Source organism: Amyelois transitella, chromosome 4 (assembly GCF_032362555.1).
Source record: "Amyelois transitella isolate CPQ chromosome 4, ilAmyTran1.1, whole genome shotgun sequence".
Classification (NCBI taxonomy): domain Eukaryota; kingdom Metazoa; phylum Arthropoda; class Insecta; order Lepidoptera; family Pyralidae; genus Amyelois; species Amyelois transitella.
The window spans coordinates 120,626-140,184 of record NC_083507.1 but is presented as its reverse complement, the minus strand read 5'-3'; the positions used below and the strand labels follow the sequence as shown (position 1 = coordinate 140,184).

At 36.5% G+C, this 19,559-nt stretch overlaps 1 long non-coding RNA gene across 1 annotated transcript; it reads right to left on the bottom strand.

Annotated features, from left to right (window-relative positions):
* Positions 1–12,356: 12,356 nt before the first annotated feature.
* Positions 12,357–13,331, bottom strand: LOC132904387 (uncharacterized). Its single transcript, XR_009657569.1, has 2 exons — positions 13,005–13,331; positions 12,357–12,795 (listed from the first exon to the last, which is right to left on the bottom strand). It is a non-coding gene; the product is annotated as an uncharacterized LOC132904387 (long non-coding RNA).
* Between the last annotated feature and the right edge of the window lie 6,228 nt (positions 13,332–19,559).

Sequence of the window (19,559 nt, the reverse complement as noted above, 5' to 3'; positions counted from 1 at the left end):
ACACGAATATCCGGAAGAACAAAGCTCGACTCAACGGAAGATTCCAAACTCCAAATAACGACAAGTTATCAGCACAAAACAAAGTGCCAATAGGTAAATACACAGGCACCGGTAAAAAACAACAGAAAGAAAGTTTACAGGTGTTCGAATCGAATTCAATCAAAACTTACTGCAAAACTTATTTGACATAAATAAACTGAACTGTCACTCATTTTCCAAACGAGTATTACAGTGTTGCTATTATAAATAGGCAAAAGATACCTAATGTTAATTCAAGAATTGCATTAATATGTTAAATACGTATTAAATATCGCAAAGTTCTGTAGGTAGTAACTTTATTCTTGTATTATTGTAAATTTAGTTGTTCAATTTTCATTTATTACTTTTGTTTTATTACTTATATATTTTTTATTGTTTTAAAATATTCTACTAATTCTACTATTGCTTCTAATGGTAATTCTAAATGGAGCAATGCGATGAAATAAAGAAGCCTCAGGTTAATAGTAACATTAATGGAAATATATTACATCTCTTTTTGACTCATTATACGTCAGAACTTCTTGGTTTCTTGTATGGAGATTACTGGCACTGGTGCTATCTCTGTCTCTCTTACTCTCATACGAAGGATCTAAAAATGAATTTATTAATCCTGGCAGTTTTAATAAGGATAATGAGAAACTCTTATCAAAATATTGCATTGTCATCGGTCCTTGATACGTGTGCAAAGTTCCAAGTTGATCAGACGTTTAGAAATCAGTGAAAATTAAGCTCAAAGATTCCGTTACATACATACATACATACATACATACATACATACAACCCAAGCTAATAAAAGCGTAGTAATTTTCTAATTGTAAGATCTATACATATAGGGTATCGGTTTTTCCGTAAGCATACAATACAGGGTCAGGTTTTGAGGTAAATCGACATTAGTTTGTTTCGTTGCTAGTTAGCAACTAATGTTCAGACTCCGCGTGTTTCGTCATGGCAATCAGTGTGTGATTCATTGCTGCAAGTCGGCTGAAGCGAGTGAGTAGTGAGGAGCCCGGTCTAACATTATGTACTGTTGCAAAAACGTGCCGTGTGGTTCCGGCACCAATACAAAAAAGAATAAGACCACTTCATCTCTTTCCCATGGACGTCGTAAAAGGCGACTAAGGGATAGGCTTATAAAATTGCGATCCTTTTTTTAGGCGATGGGCTAGCAACCTGTCACTATTTGGATCTCAATTCCATCATCAAGCCGACCAGATGAAAGTGGCCATTCTGTAATTTTGGGACTATTGGCTCTGTCTACCCCGTAAGGGATATAGACGCGACTATTTGTGTATATGCAAAAACGAAATTGTATTTAAAAACAAAATTGTTTTGACAGGTCTTTTGGGATCATAATCGTGACCTCATAGCAAGCTCGTAGTATGAGCTATATATACAATGTAGGTATGCCATGTAGGTACCTCGTAATTATACCATGTTGGTATGTCATTGCATTTCGTAGACGGTGAAGTATTTATATGAATTCTTTAATAGATTTTAAGAAATACGGACAAATTATTTCCAGATTTCCTGGTACTTTGATCCGATAGCATTTCCCGAATCAATTCTTATATCCTTTGTTAAGCTCGTTACAAATAACCTGTATTGCCACATTTCTAACCCATTTTTTCTAATTATTACACATTCTTAGTTATAACATAGATTTGTTTAGTTAAGTTAAAATTTTAATTCAAAACAAAGTATGTAAATAGAAGTACTGGTAAAAGGAGTCAAAGTAGAAATAAATGTCATAAATTAGTGTCCGCCTTTTTGTTGTCCCGTGGAGCGCTTTAGGGCTCCGCCCCGCTCCGCAGGGTGCAGCGTTCCAGCGACAACTTACGACAGCGAAGTTCACAAGTTCGAATCCCAGGGGATCTTCCCAAACTTTCCTTATTAATTGCTCTGCAGGACGCTACATACTAGTAAGTTATACGCAGTGTTACCAATTGTTAAATACTTTTATCGTTCTACTGGTCCACAGTATCCATTCATACTCAATACTTAAACATTTATTGCATTCTAAAAGTTTACATGCTGACAATAAAATATAACACAGTACAGATATGGCCCCTTGGGACAACAATTAGGCTGAATAGGCGAGGTCGTCGCATGCAAAATATTAAAATGTGTTTATTTTCGACTCATTTTCCGTTCCCGCAGGAATTCACCTATACACCACTTAAAAGTAGTTTGTTCTAGCGTTCATTCAGGTACTGTGTTTTATTAGAATAGAATAGATTTATTTTCAAAATTGGATACAAGGTATCACTTATTGACGTCACATCACTTAAATCTAATTATAACTACTACCGCTTCCAAAGCGCATGTGTAGAAGAAACGGCGGAACAAACTACACTGCAGCATTTTCATCGGACGTCAATGTACAAATATAGATCTCTTAAATCTAAATCATGGACGAATACACATTGTCTACATTAAAAAAACATGAATGAATGTAGAACTAGTTATTTCAATACGAATTCGATATTACGTCAAATAAATAAAGATAAAATAAAATATTTACACACTGTACAAATTATGACAACACCATGTCAAAAATGCACAAGCATTTAAGAGGCCATTATGTCAAGCTCGGGCCACACATGTTTATCATTAATATAATCCTCCGTGCTGTAATAGGCTTTCCTACAAAGCTCATCTTTAATGTACTTTTTAAATTTTATTCAGTACTAAAAACTGGGTAACAGTGTCATTGGGCAACATTGCCTATAAAAATTACAATGATCTGTTTAGAGATTCAATATTATTTCAACTTAATAACAAAACGATTGCCATTTATAAAGAATGGCATCTTTATAAGTAAAGCGTCTATAACTCATGGATTGAACACTCAGTGCGTCTATATGGTAATACTAACTCGCATTAGAGAGTAATGTTTGCGTTATAAATCTTTGTGAGTGCGTGTGATTCTTCTGTGTGACTGGCGACCGGCATCACCCTGTAGCTGCAGACATTACGGGATATTTATGTAACATTTGCGTCGTTTTCGATGATCCGGGAAAAGGAGTATGATTTTATTCAATTCATAAATTGAAAATTTGAGCATACTTCTTGTCCGGGGCTGAAGTTCCGTGGGAATGGAAAAAGAACCAAAAAATCCATCCTACACGGACGCCTTCCTCGTCATCACTATCTCTCTCACATTTGCGTATTGCGAGTTGCTACTTTCATCTACTATTGTATTTATGTATGTCAAATTTAAGCAAAATTTCCCTTGTTAGTATTTGTACATACATACATGCACACCTACATACATATGGTCACGTCTATATCCCTTGCGGGGTAGACAGAGCCAACAGTCTTGAAAAGACTGAATGGCCGTTCAGCTATTTGGCTTAACAATAGAATTGAGATTCAACTAGTGACAGGTTGCTAGCCTATTGGCTTAAAAAGAATCACAAGTTTGTTAGCCTATCCCTTAGTCGCCTTTTACGACATCCATGAGAAAGAGATGGAGTGGTCCTATTCTTTTTTGTATTGGTGCCGGGAGCCACACGGCAATTTGTTCGGATTAAAAAATAAAACAACGATGGGCTACCGAAGCTGTAGGTGGTAAAATGAATACTTCGTCTTAAAGACGGCGGCTCCGGAAAATTATCAAGGGAATTAGTGACGGCGTTCATTTTAGTACTTATGAATTCAGCAGATAATTATATAATCATAATTAGTTCGGGAAGCGAGTTTGAAGAAGGAATCGGCAGATGTTACTTCCTGAAGATAATTCGAAGGAAACTCGGGGATGGTCACAAGATATTTAATATTTAAGCGCAAATTTGCGTAAATTATTTTGCTGTGGCGATGAGACATATTTTTGTCATTAAAATACAAAGGAAAAGAAAAAAGAAATGAAGTGAAATAGTATTTGAATCTCAATTCCTTATTAGGCCATACAGTTGAACAAGATCTGTAAGATAAGTTAGTTATTAGAATTTTCAAGAGTATTGGCTCTGTCTAAACCGTAAGGTATATAGACGTTAACACGTTAATGTATGAATTTGAATAACAAAATTTACAAAATACTTTCACTATTCATATCCTTTCAAGCATTTATCACTTTCGGGTTTGACAGAGCTAATAGTCTCGAGAAGACGCGAAGAGGTAGCAAAAATTTATCATATTGTATCAATACGCTGCAAAATTGTCATCAATCATCATGCACGAGAGGTTTTATAATTATTGTAATGCTGCGCCGACCGTGCTCGAGCCCGAACCTCACGACTCACAGCCAGCGCTGCCGTGTACGTCCGCTCTTGGAGTTCGAAATAAACGAGAGTTAATTAACTTTCTGTTTTATATCACAGTGGAATTATATTTTGTGGACTATTTTCCTTCTAAAGAATGAAACAAAGATTTTTTTTTATTGTCCTCAGTAATTAGCAGATTAAATTTAGATTAGACTTCTGATAGATAGTAGATAGAAGGATACATTGACTTTGCAGCACGATCCTAGTCGAACTGTGCTGAAAATTTCAAAAACGATAACTATCTTAATCTATTTATTTTATTATAAATCATACATACATACAAAAAAATCACGTCTCTTTCTCTCACAGAGACCACACGTTTAACGAATACGTACGTTCACGATCGCTACGTACTAACTATAGGTTAACAATATTTGTTTTCGTTAATGACCCCTTTTAAATAATATAAAACTTCAGTAATCCAATGAAAGAAACGCAGTTGCCGGCCACCGGAACGCAATAAAGTGCTAGGGTCGTGCTGGGTCGCGGCCGACAGATTTCGTTGGAATCGTATTTTTATTAAGCCTTTGATCTTCAAGGTCGGCGGATATCGTCGTATTCCTGATCTCAGAAATATTTGTTTACGATGTAGGATTTAAGTGACATAACATTGTCTGCGTGTTAGACATTGTTGTTCGAAATAAAATCCGTAACTCTATACCGTTACACGTATTGTTATTTTCAACAAATAGAAAATGCTCTCAAGCGGTGGGCAGCTCAATTTCCTGTGTTTCTATAGGTATACGGTACATCATCTCCCCGTGTCTTAGTCAGTTGCCCCTGTACATTTATAGAAAAGAGTTTGTAAGTTTCTATATATACACTTGGGTCAAATATACCGTAAACCGACGAGTTTGCATGATGAATATAGATGGAGCAAAATAAATATGCAGGTATTGTTGCAAGTGAAAAGATGTAGCTCTACCTCACCGGGAAAGAGGCATGATTTCATAAATGTATATATGTATTTAAGTTGCAAGAGATTACAAAGTTTTGTTAAGATTTCCCTTATCGTGTTTACACCCGGATTAATTTAACAGGTCTATAAGCAAATACATGAAGTCACGACCATCACACACAGCGGGAACTCTCAAACGACCCTGTCTACCCCAGGGAGGAGCCGGGCGCCATGCACCGCGGTCTACAGCAATGTATCCTGCTTTGCATAACAGCGCTTATAAAAGTTTCCGCCGCGTTCGTAACTACTGCTAATAGTTTGATAGCAGCAGTTTGAAACTCCACGTGTGGCGGGTCGATCAGCTGCGAAGTGATAATGGAAACAAAATGGCGGCTTATATTAGAACTATTGGATCGATTGCCTTGAATAAAAGGTATGTAAGGCCTTTTTACTAGAATGAAATATCTAAAATAAAATATTATTCTACCTTCCGTAAAAAATAGTGTGCAACCATTGTTCCAGAGTGTATGTTCATAAGTCCAACACACTTCAAAATCTCTCTCTTCAAGAAAGCCTTTCAGGCTGGGCTTTTGCATCTAATCCAAAACTTCTGGAGATTTGTGTGTCTTGGACATGTCCGTCCATCTTGTCAGTTGACTTGAGGTCTCTTTAACATCTTCTTCTCTCAATCTAGGTGCCTATCAATTTTTTCAAGACTCAAGATGCTCATTAAAAATTGATAACGATAGGATGTAACTCAAAATTGGTCATCATAATGAATGTATTCCTTTTACAATGTGTTGACTAAAAAAATTGACGCAATTGCAACTGCTCAAAGAAAAACCCATCAGAACTGTATTTACCAGCTGAGTGCGCTGTACAAGGTAGCGCCCGCCGAGGCGGACTGTGTACTCGGATTGCAGGTAATACGTTACGAGTATCATTTGACTCCCAGCAGTGGAAATCCTCGTTTGCCATACCGTCAATAGCATATGAACCTCCCCAAATTCATTTTGAATTCGCCTCTATTACCGCGCGTTAGAGTTTAGTGCAGGATAACGTGGCATGCGGGTGAGTACAGTGCACCGTCGCCGCCTCGGCAAATAAGGAGCGGGATCAAAGCGCTCAGACTCACTCGCCTGACAAAAACGAGTTATCTGCCAGTCGCGGAGATTGAATGCTCTGATACAAATGTATTATCTCCAGATTTGACAATTTGAAATTATTTACTCGCAAAAATTGTGTCTATTTTCCCGCCTTAGATAATTGAAAAGGGATAAAAAAATAACACTTAAGGAAAAGATTGATCAGCGGAAAATGGTTTGCATCAATCACTTTCGCTATATAGTGTAGAACCGAGCCACCCTACGCTTCTGTCTATACAGCTAAGTTTCTCATACAACGGAATTTGGGTGCAGCATTCACTGTGAATCAAAATTTAATGAATGAAGGATTCTCCTACAAAATATTCTAATTAAGTATTTGTATAAAAGAATTTCCATATTTTAGCGCACCCCAGGCCCTGAAGCGTTGTGCTGTCATTACGGAACAAATTGTTAAGGTGTTTATTTTCATGTGATGTGTCTCCTTTATTCAAAGGTGAGGGCTTTTGTGTTACATTAGTCATGTTTTTAACTATGAAGTAGATCCCGGGATCGAGTCCGCTCATGATTGAAAGCGAAACTTGGTTCAAATCATACCAATAACTTAACGTGTCTTCCGCCCAGGCTTGGCGTGAAACACTTTAAATCATTACCGGATTTAGGAATTCTGGATGGAGGGAAGCATGACGAGATAAGACACTTAATTCCGGACTCATTACCATAACATACATCAGTACATTACCGGAGCAGTCGACACAAGAGCAAGTTCTGATAATTTATTAAGACGTTATTTATTATTCATGCAGCGCGCACGATACCACGTGGCGGGAATCCATCCATCACCAGGCTGACACTCGTTTAACGTTATTTTCCCGCGGTATTGGGAAACTCCCGCCTTTACCAAATACGGGATTAACACACAATATAATGCGAGTACTTACGCAATATCGAGTTTTTGAAAAAAAAAACATAATCAGGTCGATGATTATATAATTTCCTAGTAAATATTCTTATCAATATTACTTTGCAGAAAGTGTAGTAGTAGTAAGTAGTAGAAAGTGTGTTAGTTTCGCTACCACGTGGGTTCGATTCTCAGCAGTGAGTAGGACTCGTATTTACATTTTGCTTTCTCACATTCTGACTGTTATTCTGGAATGACGACACATGCTAAAGCTATGTATAAGGTAAAAAAATATGTTAACATTTATTCTTTATCATCAGCGTTTTTAAAGCAGTCGGTGTAATCAATCCGGTCTTTAATCCCAGGACCTGACCCTCGGGAACTGTTTGTCTTCTCATTAGTTAATTATCAGGGACTTCGCTATTTCACTGAAACAAGCTCCGCCGCGTTGATTGCTCATTTAATTTATTTCATACTTGCTTGATGCTGACACTGCGGCTCGTCGTCGGCGAAAACTTGCTCGGACATCAAACTCAGTTTACCTACAAACCTTTGGAACAAAATCCTTATAACAATAAGGTAACTAATTAGCCCACAGACAAGATTACAGTTTGCTGCTAACTTAAATAAAAGTTGCTGAATGTTTAGATAATAACTTTCTTTAATTTATTACTTTCTCAAGAAGATTCGCGCCGGCCAAATATTGACGCATTAATGAATCTATATTGACCAATTATAATTGAGATAATTCAGACACTTACGGCGCTGCGGGGCGCGGGGCGGCGTGGGGCGGAGTGCGGGGGGCGCGGCAGGGCTGGCGCTCGGTAATTACAGCGCCGGATATTGCGCATTACCGCACCGGCGACGTCCCGCGGGACCTCCGCGCCCGTTGATTGCAGCCAATCATTGTCTAATGAACAACACACTGGAGAAAACGACTGTGCACTTGCTCTTTCGACCATCATTTTAACCTGCAAGTGACTTCGTCAGTTGAATGGGTATACAAAACCCAATTTCAGAAAAGTTAAAAAAGCGTCTTTGACCCTCGAAAAGACATTTTTTCTTGTTTTAGCTATGTTAGTTGACACAGTCCTATTTTATACTTCTACATATTCCTACGAGTATGCATTCTGTCGTTTTACGACGTAAAAAGTAAGTAAAAATATAAATTGATCCAGAAATGATCAATCCATTGAGTGGCAGCCCTGGACCTCATCCACGTGTCTGAGAGATGACACAAATTACATTATTTCGCGCTCGCACCAACTCAAACATCTAGATTGTTGTCGGAGCGAGCGGCGCGCGACTTAACTAATTACGATCGCGTAATTGTTGATGAAATACGTGTATTCTAGGCATCACGACTGTATCCCTAATATACGAACGCGGGCTGAAATTAGCTTGTAGGATAATTTCATATAGATTATTGAATAACAAGCCTATTTTGTTTCAAAATTCAAAAATTCAAATTCAAAATTCAAAATTTTTTATTCATTATTATAGGATACTATTATATCGCTTAATAATTGTCGTATGGTTTTACAACTTGGTTGACGTCAAATAAATTACTTAAAAACTAAGTTTACTGCCGCTTCCAAGGCGTCAGTGCAGAAGAAGCGGTAACAAACTGCACTGCAGCATTTTCTTCAACAACGTCAACTTCACAATATTAAATTATACTTAGAATAGAATATGGACGGGAGAATACATTGTTCACGGGAGATTTATATATTTATGAGATTTAATATTGAAAAAAGAAATATATATATATATATATATATATATATATATATATATATATATATATATATATATATTATGGATTGCCAATTTTAAAAAGATTTATGTACAGAGTGTACTGAAATTTTGATTTAAGTTCAAATTAAACTACAATTAATTACGAGGTTCCTGTGCCAAGCTCGAGCCAGATGTTGTTTTTAAACTCATTGCACATAAAAATGGGATTTCTTCCAGTTAACCAAAATAAAAAGGACAATCCATAATCCACAGGAAGCCACATTAAAATAATTGAGGATACGTTATAAAGTTATAATATGAGTACTAAACATACATTAATAATATATATGTAGGTTTATGAAGTGACATAATTATAAGTACACTCAAGTATTGGATGCATCGGAATACAGTCTTTTGATTTGTGTTTAAATCAACAATAAGGTTAAAAGCTGATCTAGGGAGATTATTCCTCATTGTCATTGTTTTAAGATCCGTCGTTGGGTTATGTTCCCCGCAAAGTTGGGAGGTCAGACGCGCGCTTCTTGTAAACCCTGTATTACTTAATTCGCGCCCCGGACTCCTCTTTAGCAAGGTGAGGATGTAACCGAATGTAAAAATGTACATGATACAAAGAATGTAAAAGAGATTATCTATTTATCAAAATCGACTCAATTCGTGTTATAAAACGCATTAGAATTAAGTTTGTAATGCACTGTGAGCGTACCGTGCTAGTTAGGTATCACATCATCTATTGCTAACATAATTGTTAATTCCTTATTTAGGGTAACTTTTTTATACTCATTATTTGGTTACATGTTGTACAAATTCTTTAAATAAATAAAGAATTTTATTTGTTATTTATTTATTTATTATTTTTATATAGATGCAGATGAAAATCCACACATCAAATGATTTCGTTTCATCCACATTCAACATGCTTGATTCAGTCTTTCTACGCTTGATCGAAGTCTCCTCGTGATCAAATCATCTTATCAATCTATTTTCATACTTTATGCATACATCCTTAGAATGCTAAGTTAGAATATTATTAATTAATTATAAAACCATGTAATCATAACTTAGCGTCTGTTTTGTTGCCTTTTTAATAAAAAAAGACAAAATAATATCTTATTACTATAATATTTCTGTTTCTACCTCAGGAAAAACAACTCCTACTGACCAGATTTGGGCAGAGAGGACGTAGGCGAGGCTTATGTTGCCTTCGATACGACTAACCCGATTATGTTCTTATAGGCTTTTAACCTGAACTTGCCAGTCAAGACAACCGTTAATCCATAAAGGATTAAATACATTAGCAGATAGGAGCCTTGTTAGTAATGCTGATGTTGATGTTGTTTAAATAAAAAATCTATTCTGCCGTGTGGTTCCCGGCACCAATAGAATAATGAATAGGACCACTCCATTTCTTTCCCATGGATGTCGTAAAAGGCGATCAAGGGATAGGCTGGATGTAAAAAATCTTAAAGATCCTTGTTCCTTTCATGCAGGTCAAAAAACGCATAGTTTGTGCTAGCTGTTTCTCTCCTCGCGCTGCTTGTAAAAGTCAATCAAGCTTACAAACGTCTCAGTCAGTCTCTTCAGCGAGGGGTTAGCCGTCTGTCACCATCTCCGAAACTAAATGTCATCACTTAGCCATTCGGCAGCAATGACTATTGACTATGCCTAGCTCGTAATGTACATATGAACTTCATTATGCACGGATGTTAGTTAGGTTATATGAGTCGTATAGAAACAAAAACAGCAATCTGACATTTCACTAATTAGTGGTAAATAAAAAAAAACGTGTCATTCTTTAATATATTTGATAAATTTATCATTTATGATTTAATTTGGTAAATTAAAGGTTTGCATTTTAATTAAATATTACATTGGGTAGATTGCATTTAGAAGAAATTAATAAAATTTTAATATTTTTTTCAGATTGCTGCTTTTGATACTTAAATTTAAATATTGCTGGATTTGATTCTAAACAAACACCAGATTGCTGCTTTTGTTAATAGCTATGTCAAAGATTGCTGTCTTTGATTATAATAACGCAACACGTAATTTAGGGTTGTCACTCAAATTAAAGTTCACAAAGATTATTAACTTTTATTTATTTCACAAACATTTTTATTGTTTTCACAAAATTAAATTCTAAGTTCCTCAGATTCCTGAACTTCTTCACCACAATATATATCTTCAGAAGGCGTTTCTTGTAAGGCCTCCTGTTTTAATAATATTTCTTTATAAAAACTTAATTCAGTTAAGCCTTGCCATTCAGTACCAAAATGTTTGCTCAGTAATTTATTCACATCACTTAATTTGCTTTTATTAACAGCAACTAAGCTGGGCAGTATAATCGGATTTATCATGTTTATAAGTTTTCGTGGTCTGCAAATATTTTGAGCGGTAGCTAGATCACTTTTATAATATATTTCGCCCCTCACAAGCACGTTACCAGGTTTTTTTGAACGACGCAGAATAAATCTTTTACACTGGTTGAATTGAATATTCCAAGTTGTGGTGGGTTTTACGATATCTTTGATAGATGTCTTCCAGTCAAAAACCGTGCAATCTTCACCAAATTTTACTAATGTTGCGTTTTCAGACACAATATCTATGATTTCTTTGGGATGAAGTACTACCTCCATTTTACGCAGCTTTTTTTCTATGACTCCAAAAAAGCGATCAGCAGGCATAAAGGAATGACCGGTGACAGGAAAAATGACTTCTAAACTCTTAATGTTTCCATTTTGTAATAGCCATTTGCCGCACATACTAATTAAAATACAATTTTTGTTTTGCCCGCCGCATCCGTCTGCAACCAAACGAATTCTTGATATGCCCGTTTTATCAGTTTTACAAAGCCGGTCATAAACTGCAGATGCCACCAAATTCGCATTTTTGCTAAATTCGTCTTCTGTACAATAGTAAGAGAATACACGCTCTTTATTTAGAGGCAAATTTGAATGGCCTTCAACTACGGCTAAATTGTAGAAATATAATTGTCGGCTATAATAACAAGATTGGTCAGGCACCTTTGGTAACGGTAAATTTTTTTGGAAATCAAAAGATATTATTTTCAAGCCAGGTGTAGTGTCTCTCAAGTTTTCAAAAAATGATTTCGCTCTCAAAAAATGAACCCTCTTCTCTGTCATAAAATATATTTTTTTATTTTCGTCTTTTTCCATTTTGATCTTTTCTTTTAGTTCTAGACATTTTGAACAAACATCCGTTTGTGGTGTGCCGAAGCCTAAATTATATTCAGTGTTGAAAATATGCCGAAAGTATGATAATTTTACCCCAAGTTGTGCATTACGCTGGTCAGTATTATACATTACATAAAGTTTTTTAATATTCAATTCACATGGCAAGTATTTTCTTTCAGCTTCCTTGCTTTTTCGGCAGTAACGAGACTCTATACATTTAAGATTTTGAATAAAACGATGAACAGATTCTTTTTTCTCTGCATACTTTTCAGTCTTCCGATCACCTCCACGAGCTTCACGAGGAAATTCTCCCGTTTCATAAAACTTTTTCATCAAGTACTCCACTCTATACTTTTTAATGCCAAAAATACTCAAAAAAAATTTTTGCCAGATTGGCACTCTCTTCTTGTTAATGAATACGGAATAGTTAGTTTTAAATTTCTTTTTGCCTTTAAAGTTAGGTCTTTTTTGGGTTTCTTTTAGTGAACACAGTTTGAAAAGAATTATATTTTGGTCATGCTTTGTCGAGTTCTTATAAAAATCCCGATGTATTTTTGATAGATCATTCATTGTCAATGTTGCACATTTCAATGCTCTCGTATTATGTTCGCATACTCGAGTTGGCATGCCTTTTGGCGAATATCTAAAAAAACAAAGCGTTTTAACATGTGTTTATTTAAACTAAATTAAAAAATAGTGTATAAAATAAAGAAATCCAAAACTGATTTGAAATAATTCATTTCAATTAAAATTTATTTTAATAATTTCATAATAATTAAACTCAACATTCATTATGTGTAAACCTTAAACTGGTTTGTAACAGGCCTACGTTAAAACAATGTTAGTACATACCTCAGACATTTTGCAATATTTGTTTTCCATTTTGTGGGATCTTTTTTCTTCTTTCGTGCAAACTTATTATTAACACGCGTGGGGTGCACCTCCATGGCCAGTTTTTTAATGCTAAAACTAACTTTCCAGCGTTATTTTTATAATAAAACAAGAAAATACATGCATAAAACTCACAACAAAAACAACGCGGGCGCCATTTTGACGCACAACCGAAGTAACGCTTGTGATTGGTTGTCACTCACAGATTACTGTTTTTGAAACTTATCGTCAGTATATTGCTGTATTTGATACTAACATAGTTTTTGAAGTTCAATTTTTGGTTGTAAATTGCTGTTTTTGATACAATGTTATTAAATAAGGAAAGAATATTCTAATGGAACAGTGTTGCCCTATATATAACTTAATTTTCGTTAAAATGACAGATTGCTGTTTTTGATTCTATACGACTCATATACTAAATAAGAAAGAAAGGAAGTAATGTATAGCAGTGTTATAAGCCACGTATGAAGTTCGTGAAGTGATGAGCTAACTGCTGTCTGCTGTCTCCGCCACACTGACCGCTAAGTGGGGATACTTGACCGACACACATGCTCTCTGACTGCTGCTGAACATTCATACTCGTCAGGCTTGCTAGTTTTATGTTTCACATAGGTACGTGACAAATGTACCTATTTCCCAAAAGTCGAACTCACTTTTATTGTTTCTGTCTGTGAATTTTGTGTAAAAATAAAGCTTTAGCCCATTTGTAATGGAATGAGCGGTACATTAGTGACGTAAGACTGTATCGGCTCAGTAGCAAGCCCCCAATTATCGTGGACCCGGCCGTACTCACTCCACCTGGCGGCTAATCTTGTCAACCGCGCTCGCTGAGACCCAAACTGCAGCTGTATATATATAAATAGAAAACGTGAACAATTTTTTAAAAAACACACTTTCCGCATTGATTGAACCCGTTGACGTCGTGTTACTCTCGGCCGCTACCCTCAGGTTGGATACTGCGGAAAGCGTACTGCATAAATATTGTTTTACGGCTTGACCACGGAGGCTCTCTAATCCGTACAGTGAAAACTAAAAAGGCCACATAGAAAAGCCATTAACGAGACGAAGGCGATATTTGGTCCACTATACTCTGTTTTAGCTTGGATTCTAGTGTTAGTCTATGAAGCCGGCGTCATGACGTCACCAGAGGTCACGCTCGAGTGTGTCCCGCTTGGTCTGCGTCACCGCCGGTCGCTGTGACACGAACGAATGGCCTCTCAGCCGCCGACGTGGCGGAATGTCCTAATGCACTTCAATGTTTATTTTATCCTTCTCCTTATCCCAGATATCTTGAAAAAGAATTCAAAGATACATTTAACCCCATTTAAAGATTTGACAAAGAAAAATACATTACATGTATATAAGGTTTCGAGATTGAAAATGCCACTTTGTAATGTCTTTGCTTGAAAAAGTAGGAAACCAGTTAAGTAAAAGGAAAACTAACAAAGGCTCGACAAAATTTACTTTGCCATTGAAAATTATACAACCAAATAAAATGTTACAGACTTCCTTGGAATAACTTTTGAAGTACTTACAAAAATGTGATAAACTTCCAGAATTGTTAATGAGCCATTAAGTGTTGATTGGGGGCGGACGTCAGCGTGTCGGGGGCGGCGATCGCTGGATTCTCTGAATTACAGATTTCAATTTCGGACTCGAGCCGCGCTGTCCATACTAATTCCCCTAAGTACGTTAACACGATAAATAATTTTCTGAGAAACGAGGAAGTACAGGGAAAATCTAATTTTGAGCTCTAAATATCTTCTGAAAGGAATGAACTCATTGCCTGTCTATCCGGGAAAATGCCAACTTAATAATGCTTTGGGTAAAGTATGTTATTAGATATATACTTAGATCGTTACAAAAAAGGCACAAGATAAACATAGGGAACCGCCTTGGTTATAATATTTAATTCATCAGCACTATCACTTAATGTATTTATTTTTATAAGATCAAACAGTCATAATTTCATGTCTTTTGTCCTTATTTCGATGAGGAAGCCAGAACTTTTGGTAAACACAAATGCCATGTTTAACTTTTGTATAACTCGGACGAGTAAAATATCATTCAACCTCATGTTTGCTCAATCATTTGTTAACTTCATGCAGAAGCTCATCGCTACAAGCCCAGCCAGCAGTGACAGTGATCAAAACAAGCGACAAGTGGACGTGTTCCCGCGACTGCTCCCGCCGCCCGGCCGGGCTCGCTCGGGATCGCAGCGCGAACGCCCGGATAAGCTGGAGACGAATGGCGGGGAAACTTCAGGATTCCTTACAAATGTTTTGCAAAGATAACACGTTTAATTAAAGAAACTACGGTAACAATTACATCTATCAACTAGTCACGATGTCAGACTTTTTAATATTAATCTGAAACCTGTTATTTCAAAAGCTTCAGTACTTTGAATAAAATATCGAACGTCTCCAGTCTACAATTATAGAAAAAGTATCGAACTTAGTTTGGTCTCATAATCTGTGTATTTTGTATATATGTTATTTAAATACTAGCTGTTGCCAGCGACTTCGTTCGCCGTCGCTGTAAAAATTCACCGACAATCTTTCTTTTTACCCCTTTTCCCAATAAAAGCTTGTAAAACAGTAGCCTATGTTCTTCTTCGGGGTCAACTCTATCTTTATACCTACCAATTTTTATCAAAATCAGTTCAGTGGTTTAGGCGTGAAAGCATACTAAGAAACAGACAGACCAAGTTTATAATATGAGTAGGGAAGTAGGGATATTTAAATATTTACTCCATGACTTTTCAAGCGATGACCTGAAAATATCGAGTCAATCCAATTAAAGGTTGCAGATTTTCCAGTAATTGCATTACTCAGAGAGGAGAGACTAAAAAAAGCAAGCCAGTGCACGGCATTTATTCGATGAAACACTGGCTGCACTAGCCCGGAGTGCCCTTTGTCGCCGCCCGGCGCGAGAGGGTGTGATGGAGGATGCTGCAATCACAATTCACTGTTACGTCACCTCTTTAGCTTTTAACCGCGGTTTTGCCCGCGAAATGTTCACTTCTGGCCTAGTTTGTTTGCATTCCATTCATTTAAATCTGTAATCATATGTTACAGATAGAACTTTGCATTTATAATATGACACTATTCTGAATCCCATTTCCATCGTTTAACTAGCTAAATATGACCTTTCGGTCTGAGTTATAAATAATTACTCTATCTTACCCGCAAGAGAGAAGCGTAAAGACGAGACAAGATGTTTATGTAGAAACTGATATTTGCTTATGCGAAGGTGGAATAGGTCTAACAATGACAATAGATGAGCGTGGGCGCAGAAAATTGGCGGATGACGTTGGAGAGGCGTCAATTAAGATAAGCTGATAGGCCGCCTCTATCGGAACAATATCCTCGATTAAATGTATTGTATGGGAATTAGCCGTATTTGTTGATGACTATTCTTTTCAGTGGTGACGTAGTCTATACTACATATATAACAATAAGATTTTTTTATTATTTTTTGTGTGTACCGACTCGACTTATAACGTAATTAAGCCATTCTGTTAAAAGTTCCTTTCGATCTTTGCGGCTATTTGCTCTGTCTATTCCGTAATAGAAGAAGACGTAATGTAAAGCAATAATTCTGGGGGAAAGTTAATATTGAAAAATTGTTTCAGTTTATGTTTTACAAATCTTTAGCTTAGATAAACTAGGAATGAGATACCATAATATTACAAAAAGAAATATGTAGTTCGCGTAAGCAAATACAGCTTCAGAACAGACAGAAACCTTTAAATCGATGTACAATCGCCGCTAGCCCCGAGTTGCTCGTTACCATATAATTCCACTCGAATAAACTAGATACATGAGTTACTAATATATTTAAATGTTCCTTCCAATCCAATTTATACAAGTTTAATGTTTTGATCTTACTTGCATAATGTTTAACTGCTACTCGTATAGCTAGTACGAGTGATAAAGGCTTTTAAGGATATTTAGTGTCTACACTGATGCCAGGATTTTCTCTTTAGTGTTAATACAGTTTATAATATTGTCATTTATTTTACATAAAATTCTTTACTAAGTATTCGATTACTTTTTTTTTCAACTAAGTTTTGATTAAGCACCATTATATACAAATCAACGTCAGCAATTTAATTTAATAATTACATATAAAGGTAAATTATGCTAATATGAAAAAATTTTTTGAATCGTGACTCGAACGGGCATCAAACCGGGACCATTTTCCAATGAACCATAGTTGCATTACAAAAAATTATTTTCTCCTTTTTTCCAAACTAAGTCATAAACAAACATCCCAAACAACTGTTGTTTTCTGGTAAATTGTTTAACAATCACTCCCCCCCTAACTGCGGGGTTCCCCGGACATGCAGCGCTACATACATTCATGTTTAACGCCCGCGGGCGCTGCTCCAGTTGAAGAGTTTCAAACGAGGCTCGCATTTAATTGCACATTTCATTGTTTTGAACATGAAATTCGACAGTATGTAAAAGTGGAACTCGTTTATGTAGATTCCTTGTAAATAATACCTTATTTAGGTCTGATGTTTTAGCTATATTTCTGAACAGAACAAATTTATGAGTGAAATCACTACAAACATAACGTGCAGATTTCTGCATTTTAATTTTCAATAGCTATTGCACGCGTGAAAGTAAAAGTAGTAAGTGGAAGGATATAGTCCCTGTCTACCCCTCTAAGAAGGCGGCGTGATTTTATGTATGCAATAAGAATAAGGATCGCTACTTCACCCGCGCGACCTCCGCCCCGCGCCGACATACGAGTATTGTTTGCCCTCGCGTCCCCGAAACAAAGATTTTCCTCCAGCCCTGAGTGACGCGGAGTAAATAATAGATATACAAAGAAAGCATAGGATAAAGCGGGGATTATCTTATTGTACAAGGAATAAAAGATTCACTTAATTACATTTTTCAGAAGAGTGTTCATTTGGTTTTTAACCCACTTATAAGGAGAAGGTACGCTGGGTTCATTGTGTATATTGCTTATGACAAATCATTAATGGATTTTGATAAGTATGTTATTTTTGTTTGAAATAATAAACTAGGTGCCACAGTACCTAGTATATTATTTATCATAATGGATACACCCCAGGATTATACTCATTGCAAAAAAACCTACTTAATTTCATTAAAAACGCTCTATCGGGACGGACATAAACGGAAAAATATAATCGGAGGAACATTATGACGAAAGATCAAGAGAGACATGTGAAAAGATAAAGGACACAAAACAAATATTTAATGCTTGCTGATGCCTAGCTTAGAGCGTTATTCCAGATTTTTGAAAATTCCATTTTAAAAATGAAACGAGAAGCGTCCGGGCCGCGGCCGACAGTTTATCTCGCGAGCCACTCGCCGCGCGGCGCCGTCACAAGCCGCCTCACCCCGCCCCCTTCATCTCTAAATATTGTCGGAGATAATAAAACTGCGGACGCCGCGGTCTGCGATGTCGTTCTTTAATTTGGGTAAAGTGGTGAGGTAATTAATATCGAGGGAGTCTTTAAAGCAATTTATATTCCGGTGTGTACTTTGTGATGCTTTGCAGCCAAAGTCGACGAATCAAAAGCAATTATAATAAGAGTTTTGATTAACGAGTATTCTAATCTTATTAACATCAAACAAATATGCAAAGTTACATCAACATAACTTGAGTATGATTATAAACCTATCAACTAAAATCATAAACATACATACATAAAATCGCGCCTCTTTCCCGGAGGGATAGGCAGAGACTACCTCTTTCCACTTGCCACGATCTCTGGAAACTTTCTTCGTTTCATCCACATTCATTACTCTCTTCATGTAATATTTATTTTAAGTTGTTTTACGTCAACAAGAGTCAAGAACGAGTAAGAAATAAATGTTATTGAATAATAAATCCCGACAGTGTTCACGAGATTATGCATGACTTCTTCTTGTATTTATAAGCTTTTTGCCAAGTCGTGATTGAGTTCATGAAAGTTTAAGATTTCTAGCGACACTAAGTACTGTTTGAGAATATAGTCTAGATGTCTGTCTCACCACCTACACACTCCATTAATAATAATAAATATCTTTATTTCTTCCTTTATTATATAGTAGAAGTCTATATTTAACAGATAACTAACTTTTGAACTTTGCGGTTCGAGTCAGTCGCCAATAAAAAAGGGATTCGCAGTTTAAATCCTGCCTGTTAGACCCGTTCCCTAGTTTAAAAGAGATTCAATGTCTGGCCCACCGGGATAAGGAAAGGGTACGGGAATTCTGAATCACTGTACGGGAGTAAGCTTGTGCAGTATCACTGTCCCGGTACTGCGGCCGGCTGCAGATCTCGTCCCTGAGTGTTCCCTGCGAAGCTACAGGACACCAACACTAGCGCGTTCACTGGCACTACAATGTTAGTCCGCTTTAATTCAGAATTAATTTTCATGGAGCGTCGTCCGTAAGTCGTCATGAAGTTTTGGAGCCGCCGCTCACAGAGTTATATCTTGCTGTCACTTGCACTTTGAGAGTTCAAAATGCGCGCGAAAATTTAAACACG